The sequence below is a fragment of the Gossypium raimondii genome, chromosome 13 (assembly GCF_025698545.1).
Source record: "Gossypium raimondii isolate GPD5lz chromosome 13, ASM2569854v1, whole genome shotgun sequence".
NCBI classification, from domain to species: domain Eukaryota; kingdom Viridiplantae; phylum Streptophyta; class Magnoliopsida; order Malvales; family Malvaceae; genus Gossypium; species Gossypium raimondii.
The window spans coordinates 54,555,610-54,567,292 of record NC_068577.1 but is presented as its reverse complement, the minus strand read 5'-3'; the positions used below and the strand labels follow the sequence as shown (position 1 = coordinate 54,567,292).

At 36.5% G+C, this 11,683-nt stretch overlaps 1 pseudogene; it reads right to left on the bottom strand.

The window, feature by feature from the left end:
• Window positions 1-3,541: 3,541 nt before the first annotated feature.
• On the bottom strand, window positions 3,542-11,146 carry LOC105781714 (endoribonuclease Dicer homolog 3a-like; annotated as a pseudogene).
• Between the last annotated feature and the right edge of the window lie 537 nt (window positions 11,147-11,683).

Genomic DNA, 11,683 nt, shown 5'->3' with positions numbered 1-11,683 from the left:
CTTGGTTTATGTATTGGCATTATGCCATTATTCATTTTCATGAATGAAATCAGATTGTTCATCAATTTTCTCTCAAGTTTCATTGTTTTTCTTCCTCAAATTTATCTCAAATTTGGTTGTTTGCTTAGCAAGCATCGAGACTTGCTACACAAGAGTGAAGCCAGGACTTGTTTTGTTTCTGTTCTAACACCAACAGATCCCCTCTCTCCTTATTTGTTCGTGTTAGTAATGAAAAGGCTTGGGCATATGATTGAAGTGACTATGGAAAAGGGGTCTTGGGAACCTTTGTTACTTTCTCGTAGAGATCTTCCTTTATCTCTTTTTTTTTACAGAGGACGTTCTGCTCTTTTATAAAGCTGATGATAGGGGAGTTGATTGTCTCAAACATGTCCTGGATACCTTCTTTCATTACTCAGATCATCGTGTGAATAGGTTAAAGACCCAAGTATTTTTCTCAAGGAATGTTCCTGATGAGGTATCTTCAAGGTTAAGTTCTAAACTTGGTTTTACTAAAGTCGATAATCTAGGCAAGTATCTTGGTGTCCCTTTTTTTCATAATAGGGTGAGGGTTGGCACTTTTCAATTTCTAGTTGACAAAGTTTGATCTAGACCTAATGGCTGGGATTTTCGAAAACTTTCGTTGGCTAGTCTTCTTATTTTGGTTAAGAGTGTATTAGTAACGATCCCTAACTATTTTATGACTACTGTCAGAATTCCAATGTCAGTCTGCTATGAAATTGATAAGTTGGCTAGTAGTTTTTTGTGGGGATCATCAATATTAGAAAAGAAGGTGTCACTGGTTAACTGGGATATTTGTTGTACACCAAGTTTTAACGGGGGTTTAGGGATTAAGAGACTTTAGGATCATACAAAACTCTTCCTTTTAAAGTTGGGGTTCAATCTAGTGACTAATACTTAGATGCTCTAGGTTCGGATATTGAAGAATAAATATAATATTCATGGGATCCTGGCGGATGATATTCAGCGTAATAACTGCTCTTACATTTGGCAAGTTCATATCTAATGTTTGGGAGGATGTAAAGAAGGGTCTCATCTAAGCGGTTTGAGATGGTTGTCTGTTAATTTCTGGCTTGATACTTGGCTTAATGAGTCGGAGCCTTTGGCACAATATTACATCAACAACAAACTTATTCAAGTTTCCCTACGTATCTGTGATGTTGTAAATACGGATGGTTCATAGGATGCGGATTGGCTACATTCGATTCTTCCTTGTGAGATTGTTGAGCAGATGTTGGGTTGCGTTCCATCGATGGAAGTGATTGGTCAAGATTATTAAACTTGGATATGGATGTCGGCAAGTGTTTTCTCAATTACAGGAACGTACAAGAATTTGCTTGCTCCTTACGTCTAAAGGAAGTTCAAAAGTGACTCCTTCACTTGAAAAGTTCCGGCACCACAAAGAGTTCATTTTTTTCTTTGGTTATTTGCCCGGGGAAAACTCTTGACTGATGAGGAATGTACAAGGCAAGGTATGTCCAATTATCCCTTTTGTGAATATTGTGGCTTGTCTGTGGAATCTACAATTCATGTTGTTAGAGATTGTCGATTTGCTCAAGTTGTTTGGAAATCGGTGGTTCCAAGATTTAATTGGAATGTTTTCTTTAACCTTTCATTTGTCAAATGGATTATTTGGAATATTAGAAATACGGGGAAATTGAATTTCCAAAGTGGTGAGTGAGGTTCTTTCTATTCAATTATTTGTTGGTTCTTTTGGGAGAATCAGAATGAGTTTATCTTCAATCATGCTAGTGGTAACAATCATGATCTTATTTCTTCGGTAGCCACTTAGATTGAGTCTTTGAACACCAAGGGTTTGTCTCAAGCTTGGGCAGCTACATCTAGTTTAAGGAGGTGGTGGCAACTTCTAGATATCGGATGGGCCAAGGTTAATGTGGATGGCTCAGTTTTAACGGCAAGATCGAGGGCAGCCTTAGGTGGAGCAATAAGAGGACCTATTGGGGGTTGGCTTGTGAGATTTGGAATGGTGAGAAGATTGACTAATATATTTCATGTTGAAGCTAGAACAATGCTTGAAGGTCTAAAGATAGCTTGGGCACGTGATTTCCATCAGGTGGAAGTGGAGAGTGATAATGCTCTTTTAGTCGATATCCTGAGAAATGGATTAGCTGGAACCAACAATGTTGCTGAAGTTAGGATGATTCATACATAAGTTTATTAAAAATTGACAAGAGGTATAGACTCATCTCGAGAGATAGTAACAAAGTTGTTGACTGCATAGTGAAAGAGGCTACAAGTAATTTGGATCAATTGATTATTTTTTATGATCCACCTTGCAATGTGTTACGAATTTTAGAAGCAGACATGCATCATGCGCTGTTTGCGATAACTACTGTTTATTATGCTAGATAGTCCTTAGCCTAAGTTACTCTTTCTTGCCAATAAAAAAGATTTAACAACAGTTATAAAGATAATTTGAAAGAACAATGCATTAAATGAGATCAAATGAAACATATTTCCCTAAAGTTTTTCTTTACGTGTGACCTTTAAAATAATAATGATAGAGATGTTCAACAAATCCATTCAAGTGATAATTTGGCTCATATAATTACTAAAGCATTGGTTACTACAATATTTGAAAAGTTAATATACAAAATTGAAATACATAAACTCAAAGATCTTACATCATATTGTCACAAGGAGAACAAATTCGAGTTGCACTCCTCTTCCTCCTCTATCTTAATGGATATTTTGATAAGACTTTAATAATACATCATGTTATGTGTGTTAAGAACATGTGTAAGAATTTTCTTAGTAAAATTGTATTGAGGCACATTTTGTAGGGCAAACTATACTTAAGATCACTAAGTATTAGTAAGTTTACATTTTGGTCATTCAACTTCAAAACATTATTGTAAAATGATCACTAACTATTGAAAAGTTTTTATTTAAGTTACTAGGCTGTTAAAAGCGTTGTTATATGCCATTCTTTGCTTGCACCGCTTGCACCAATCGATAATCGAAAGCTCTCCTTCTCTTTTTTTTTCTATAATTTAGTTTTTTTTTCTATGAAACAACTTTAAACTTCATTAATTTATGAACCAAAATCTGAATAACTTTTTTTTTTATCTCTGACACTGATTATTAGATCAAATTAGATCTAAGGGATATTTATCTACTCGTTGATGTAATGGTGGAGCCATACAAAATAATGAAACCAAGTGCGATTGAAGAAGTTAAGCGAGAGTGACCGTGGGCATTGCTCACCGTGAACATGACTATCAAAATTAGATTTAATATCTTATCTATACGATCTTTTTCAATAGTCTCACAAATGTCACATTCCTATAAACTCCTTATTGGATAAATTTTCAATTTCATTTTCATGCTATGGTACTATGTCCGAATATTACGTGTCTCATCATCAATATTGTTAAAAAAAAAAGTCAGAAAAAAACCAGTGGACAAATTGACAGCAATTAGAGAAGAGTAGCTTTCAAGATTTTAATGGTCCATGTATTGGCTGGTTAATGTTTAATTGTAGTTGGCAGTTAAGGTTTAATCACAGTCATCAATGGCTGCCATCAAAGCATTTAATATATTTCACTAACAAAGTATTTAAACTTAATTAATGTAAGCCGCTAAATATGATAGAAAACTAATGTTAGTCGAATTCGGGTCGAAAAATAAATATGATTGTCTAAATTGAAAAAAATTATTTTATTATTGTAAGGCAGTGGTCGATGACTGCCGGACGATACTACACCGTTCTTGATGTCTCGGAACTAGGATTCGCGGATGATGAGCTTCCCTAGCTCTTTAAGCCTGTAAAGCATAAGGATTGCTGCAGAGTCACAAGAGCTCTTTTTGTCGGCTCTTACATCTCCGCTGCATTCAATAATGCCTGAACTCGGTCCATTCAAGGTGATCTTCGTTACAAAGCTGTTAAACCCGATTTTTCGGTCTGCACCTTTGCCGATTTCCATAGGAGAACTGCAAGGGAAAGCTGTAGCAAATCAAAAACCAAAACCTTAAAATAAAGAAACGAAAAGGACATACCGTGATCTTCCTTCTGTTGTTTCGAATGTAGGCCTAGGCCATAACTGTTTCCGACAAATCTCGTAAAGAGTGGCCCTCGGTCGTCCTTTATTTGTGTTTATCCTTGCAATAACTATAAAAACGGAAAGAGAGAAATGTACTCGTTATGTTCTAAATTCACGATGGTAGATTGCATAATGCAGATCCTCGAGATGACGAAAAGTAGAAAATCATACGGTTTCAATACCAAATTCTGAACTTAATGTTGCATCCCTAGGGCGTCGGAGCTGAAACCATATGCTGTCCTTGAAGAAGCGTTAGCCGGAGAAGGAATCTCAGCTCCATATGCTGTCCTTGAAGAGTCGTTAGTCGGAGAAGGAATCTCAGCTATCCTCTGCTTCTTGCACATTTTTGGCTCTAACAAATCATCATCAGTGGTTCCACTCGAACCGGCATGATCCTGTTTCGTTCTCTTTCGGGAGATCCCTCTATCCTGAAAAATACTTATGGATCAATTGTTGATCTCAACATGACTACCCTCACTCATTTTCCGTATCTTGGAAAGCTTTAAATCGTAATAGGCACATACCTCGAGTTCCTTCAATAGATATAAAGCTGCTTTTCCTTTTGCTACCTTTTTGCTTCGATTGAATGCCTCTCCGACCAACAAAATATCATCCAGCTGTAACCAAAGCTTGGCATGCACCATTTCTCCCGTATTAACGCACTTTTCCCTTATGAAATACCCGAGAGAGTCACATAATTCATTCAGTTCTCAAAGTGGAGGCAACTCGAGCTTATCGGGAGTCACGATCAGAGATAACAATGGCTCAACAATTCTCCAAACTTCGTCAAGGTTCAGGTTTGTATCGATCAAGATTGCCGCGACGATACTTTCAATAAGGTCTCCAAGAGCCTGTTGCAAAGAAAGTAGAGACCGTAAAGTACAATCTCGAATGGCTGATAAATGTTCTAGTAGCCACATGGTAGACATGGAAGTTGCATAAAAAATGGAAACTCTATCTCTAATTCTTTAGTATAAAAAAGATGATACTTGAACATATCTTTGGACCTTTTATGCCGGGTACTGATCGTGTAGTGTCCCAAGATTCAGGGAGGGACTGTGCATATTCACTTATTTGGTCCAATAGTAAAGTTGAACAATGTCGAAGATGCTTATGAAGGTCATTACGGACAGCAACTTGAGCAAAAGTTTCATTACTAACTGAAGCCGATCGGAGGTCAGTCAGTTCTCCTGAATCTATATCGGTGTGATTGCAGTAGAGATATCGGGTTATCAGCAAGTCCAACACGGAATCACCAAGAAATTCAAGCCTCTATAGATAATTTTAAACAAGTAAAAGAAGGTGAGTTCACATACGAACCATGCACTTGCATTTATATTATTCGGCCAATTTGACAATTTAAAGACAAGTAGAGAAGTTCCATAACTACCTGGTAACAGTAAAACTCGTTTGCCGATGCATGTGTCAAGGCCTCCTGTAAGAAAAACTTCATAGAAAATTTCTATCCAATTTTCGATTCTATAATCTGGATTTCATCATTAGGGACATAAGATTGTAGGGATGCACGATTAATGGCTTCAGCTACCAAAGAGGGATCAAGTTCGGCATCGATCCCAAGCCATTTCATCATATGAAGAGCAGCAATGAGTCCACCACTTACATAGTATGCTCCTATGAGAGCTTCAACACAATCCGATATGGTTTTCGAACACATCCATCGGTGGCCTCTATCACAAGATATACTGACCTTAATTTCCAGATCTTCAGTCTGAAACTTTTTATCTAAAGGAACTTCTCGAGAGTCCACCCTGCAGTTACAAGGAAAAGACCGAAGACGTAGTTGTCCTGGAGCTACCCAACGTCGGGGGTCGAAAGCACTGTCTCTAATGTAACCCTATTATATAGGAAATCAAAGCAATGTAGCCAATTAGCAGATACTTCATTGCCTAGTTATAGACTCCAATATTCGATAATAGCAACGGGAAGTAAACATATTGTACAGGCGACAATATGTCGAGATATTAGACGCACAATGAGCATTAAAAACCATGATATCCCGGTAATGAGCAAGAAGGGTTCAAACAGATACAACAAAATACGAACCTGTAATTTGCGGTCAGTTCCCAGCTTATGCAGCGTCGAGTTTCTCAGTGCCAATGAACGTATCATTGATAATTATCCTTCGTGTTTCTCGGGATCTCTAAGAAAGAGGTGGTAGCTGACAGCATACTTCAGAACTGAATCACCGAGAAATTCCAGCCTCTCCATCGAAAAGCTTTCACAACATCTAAGCGTTGTTAACGCTTCCAGGATCTATAGCATAGAAAGATATCAAATTATTATTAAAGGAAAGACTTGTTTCCAAAACAATCAAAGTTATGAAAGCAATAAAGCAAACCATTGAGCTCGGTATATCGAAGTTGCTTGAACGAAAATCGATCTCTTCCCTAAGTTGGCTAGCCAACATTAAGGACTCGAGCCGGTGCATCAGTGATGGTAGTAAGTAAAAGGCTTTTAGAACATAGACCGGGACATCAAGGATGAGCAAAAGCTTGGGTGGCATGTGGATAGTATTCCATGACTTTTCATTAACCGAGCTTGCTTGTAATGCTTGTGCTGAAAATCTGCTTAGTAAAGGGAAAATATTAGAAATCATTAGAACATAAGGTATAATAAGTTAGTACTATTTTTCGACAGATTACAGGTAGCAAATGAACCAACCTTCATCGTTAAAATCAACCAGCAAGTTGTGCGGGTTATGACTCTGCTTTAACAGCAATAAAGGTTGTCCTGGATGTTTCAGCACGATGCAGTACCTGATCAAAGCTATTGTTGTCAGTGGAACCGTAAAAACCATGTGGATAAAACAACACTTGCTAAAATCACCAATGACTTACTTTCTGTTGTAGTATTCGGAGAAGGTCGCGAACTTCAATGAGTTCATATCAACAATGTCATTGAAAGAACTTTTGGCGGATGTATCATGAACTAATTCAATGGTGGAATAGATTCTTCCGGTATGAATTGCCAATACTACGATGTTACTGATATTGTTAACATCTATAGATCTGTTAGCAAAGTGGATTACATTGGTCTCCTTGTGTTCTGTCACGGATGAATCAGTTTGGTTCAATGACGGATTACCTCTGTTACCGTCAGCAGTTAAAAACTCTACAGCTAATGTACAAGCTGTTATCCCAGGCCAGTTTATTCTCAGTTCATTACTCAAACTATCCTCTAGGGGCAGAAGCAAATACATGTTAAATGGATGCCACAACAAGCTCGTTTTACTATGAAATAAAAGTTCCCTCGATGTTCTGGATGATCCAACAAACAGCCTCCCGAACAAGCCATTAAAGAAAATTTCCTGAAAACGCTTTGCTGCGGTAATCTAGAGTGAAGAAAATTAAAAACATATAACAAGATTAACTGTAAGTACTTCATCAGGGGTTAAAAACATGAACAATGTTAACACTATGGTTATACCTGTACAGCATCCAAATGTACTTTCCCATAAAAAGAAACACGAGCCTTAGCTATCTTTCCGATCAAGTAAAGATCTACTTCGATGTTCCCCACATCATCAGTAAGCTTCGATTCAATTAGAAGAACAAATCCAAAGTAAACTTCGATTCAATTAGAAGAACAAATCCAGAGTAAACAACGCTAACAACATTGCATGAAAAGTCAATTTTATAGGCAAAGAAAACTGAAGCATCGGCTTTTTCTCCCCAGCTCCCGGAAAATGCACGAATCTGAGTTGTTCCGTGCAGCTCCTTCCATCTTGTAGTTCCTTTGAACCACACAAAAGAAAGGAATATGAAGCTAATTTACTATGAAAAGCAAAAGCAATAACTAAGGCGACCTGGACACAGTTTTACATACGGAATTTAAGCAAGCGAACACGGAGATCGATCATAGTAATGAGCCATATGGTTCCGGTTTGAACTCAAGACAACAATACTTATTTCATGCCATATTCTATCGTTAAACACAAGTTTTAGACTTTGAAAGTTTATCTATATATATACATGCACCTGAATCGAAAATGGGATCTTTTCCTTTAGAAGCGCAACGATTTTTGGAAGTTTCTTCAATGGAAGCTCCAGTAGCAGCCACGATAGAAACATTTGTTTCTTCCAATGTACGGTTTTCCGGAAGAGATAGATCAGGATCTCTATTCATAGCTGTATTCGTCATTGAATGTTCACTCCGAATTAGATCGTATAGTTGATCTCTTTGTTTCTCATTTCCCCTGTCAATGCATCAGTTAGATTCTACGCTGTAGTACCCTAAATAGAGTCGGAATTATAATGGACGAGCATTGCATGCGTGCATGCATAGCAACGAACACGATTTTACCTCTCTAGAATCATGATGAATTGGGAACCACTCTGCCTAGCTCTTCCTCGAGATTGTACATAACTCAACACTGTTTTCGGCAAGTCAAAACGTATCACATATGAGCAGTTTGGTATATGAATTCCCTCCTCGACCACATCGGTAGCAAAAAGTAGATTCACCTGAGCAAACTCCACAATCATTGACCATAAAATATCTAATCATCAGTGCATACAAGTAAGCTATCATATAGATCACATACCTTCCCGGATTGACATTACTCCAAAGTTTCCTTTTGAATCTTTGGTGCCATGGAATCAACTGACGTATTACTTCCAGTCAAACACGAAACCACAAAACACGATAAACAACTTACTTTCTTCACAAATCTTTCAATTACTTTAGCGGTAACAATTCTTTCAACAAAAACGAGGCACAATACTTGACTAGGTTCTCTGCAACCTCGAAAAGTAAGATTAAGCCAACATTGTTATTATATTCAAAGAAACTAACCATTAAGGCTTCCTATTACCCGAGTGATAAGAAAAATTCAATTAGTTCATGCAGTTTCGGAGATATATAGCCCGAATCTACCGCCTTTAAGTAGTCAAACCCGGAATTCAGAAAATTTTCATCACCTGAAGAGATGAGATGAGTTAACTTCTCTAAATACGGTGCGAACCAAATGAAGTAGGATAAGAGTTACAGCATAGTATACCCAGGGGAAGGGATTCCCTGATTATCTGTAGCACTTCGTTGAGGAACCTTTTGCACTGCAATACACCTTCTTTATATGCTTCACACTCCTCTTTTGTATCAGGGATGTTCTCAAGACAGACTTTAACAGCCTATGAAAGAAGTAACACGAAACAAACAATGTAAAGCCTGAACAAACCGTGTTTGTGTTACAAGAGCATAACATGATCATACCTCATAAGCACATATGAGACCAAGATCGTCGAGACAATGCAGAATCTTAGCATGGTCATTGGATGACCGTTTATGGAGGGCCTTAAACTTATCATCCATGTCTGTATAAGAAGTTTGAATCGAGCCTTGCAACGTTGATAATGAAGCATCTATCTATATACATTTGCAAGATACATTCACATTAACAAAGTATATTCCTACTTGCATTTGCATCACTTATATTAAGTGAAAAGATACCTTTAACCACGAGGCTTCGATCATTGCTTTCAAACCCGAACTACAAAATCGTGTTGGATCGAAAAACCTACAACTTTCTTTTGCTGTAGGAACATATGTTTCCATCTCTGTCATGTCTTCAATTGCATATATCTGTAGCAACACATATTAACATACGATTTTTTGAGCAAACCGATTAAATCTAACGAAAAAGATTTTAAAGGAACAGAAATAATGAATACCATGCAATCCATAACATTTTCAAGTTCTGAAAGTTGATCCTCACAATCATTGTTGGATAATGCACCTACACAAAGTTGAGTTACCAAAAACCCTTAAAAGCATAAGATCAATTCAATATAAGATGGAAAGAAAAAAGTAACAACAAAAACTTACCTTTGCTAACTAAGGGCGATGCCGTCATCCCGAAAATCTTCGGTTTGTTGTTCGATTTGTGATAGAATTCCTAACCCGAAATAAGAACAGAACAATGTCACCACTATTAATCAGAAAACAAACAGATGAAAATATCAAAAATAAAGTAATAGTCATCAAGTTCTAGCAAAAACAGGGTTCGGATTCCCGACCTTCATTATTTTCGCATACGGATGGTTACCGGTAGCATGGTGGCACTCGTCGATTATCATTAAGGACACCATCTCTAAACTCAAGAATGCTTTCCACAAGGCATCCAACAGAATTTGGGGTGTCATAACAAGAACCTACAAGATCAAGAACATAATAAAATCATTGATATGAACAATTAAGTAAAAACATGTTACTCGGACTTGGATGTGAGAGTCGGGCATGAGTACGTTCAATTTTTTTCCTTTTCAAGATTTTAATGTCCGGATATATGTTAGATACGGCTGTTAAATATATGTATTTCGAGAAAAATAAAGATTCGGATTCGGATTAACATAGCAAACAAATAAATAAGAGATTTCGTGAATTAGCATAACTTAAAAAGAGAACTTACATCATGCTCCTTTATGTCTTTCTCCCAATACCCTGAGTTCCATTCATTAACCCCTTTATCTCCATAATATTGTTCAACATCCAAACTTGTATGGAACTTTATATATTCAAATTGCTGCAAAACACACAATATGAACAATATATACATAGATATATAACTTAAAATGATCATTTTTTTTTGCATTACCAGAAGAAATTTTTAAACTTTCCAGGAAAAATAAAGAGAAGTAAACCTGATTAACAAGATGAACAGTGGGGGCCAAGAAAATAATCAACTTTTTTTTATCAATGGAGTTGATAGGTTGAACAAAATCTTTGATAAGCATTACAGCTATCATTTTGTATCTAACACTGCTATGATATTTCTTCTCTTTGCAACTTCATACACCTGCAGCTGATGCCTACAACACACACAGAAAAAGGAAAAATTAACAAAAACTGAAAAAATAAAGGAAAAAAAGAAAGAAAAAGAGGAAGAAAAGGGCAAACCCTCTAGGGCTAGAGTGATCAGGATTTGAAGATGAAGAAGGGTGGTGGTTCTTAGCATGATCGTCATTGATTGAAACCATAATCTGAGATGGGTGTAAGTGTGTTTCACTGAAGGTTGTTTTTAGAGGGTAACACTGCTCTTCTTCCATGGGAGAATGCATGTTGGATGCTGAGTATTTATACAAAAAGACAAACATTAAAATTTTATCATTGAAATGAAAACGACTAGAAAGGATAAAGATGAAAATTACCATATACGTGAAGTTCTAAAAGAACGAATATTTCAGTGAGAAAAATGAGAAAATGGGGGTGCGAAGCAGACTGTGCAATGCAACGACATTGATTCCATTAAATTCACACCATTTTTATTTAGTAGTAATTCAATTAAAAAATTAATCTTGTAATAAACTTTGAATTTAATTAAATAATTTTATTAGTGTTTATGAATTTTAAAATTTTAAAAATAAAGAGATTAAAATTTTGAAAATAAAATACAAAAATTAAATTTTAAATTTATGAAAAATATAATAACTTATTTTTTGTTGTATTAGAAAGTTCCAGGTTTACTACCATAAAAAGAAAAAATTTCCATATTCAGACGAAGCTGTTTAAAAGATTCGGACGAAAGTTGTTTGATTTACCCGCCATCGGGAGAAGCACATAAACGCCCCAATTATGAGTTGACA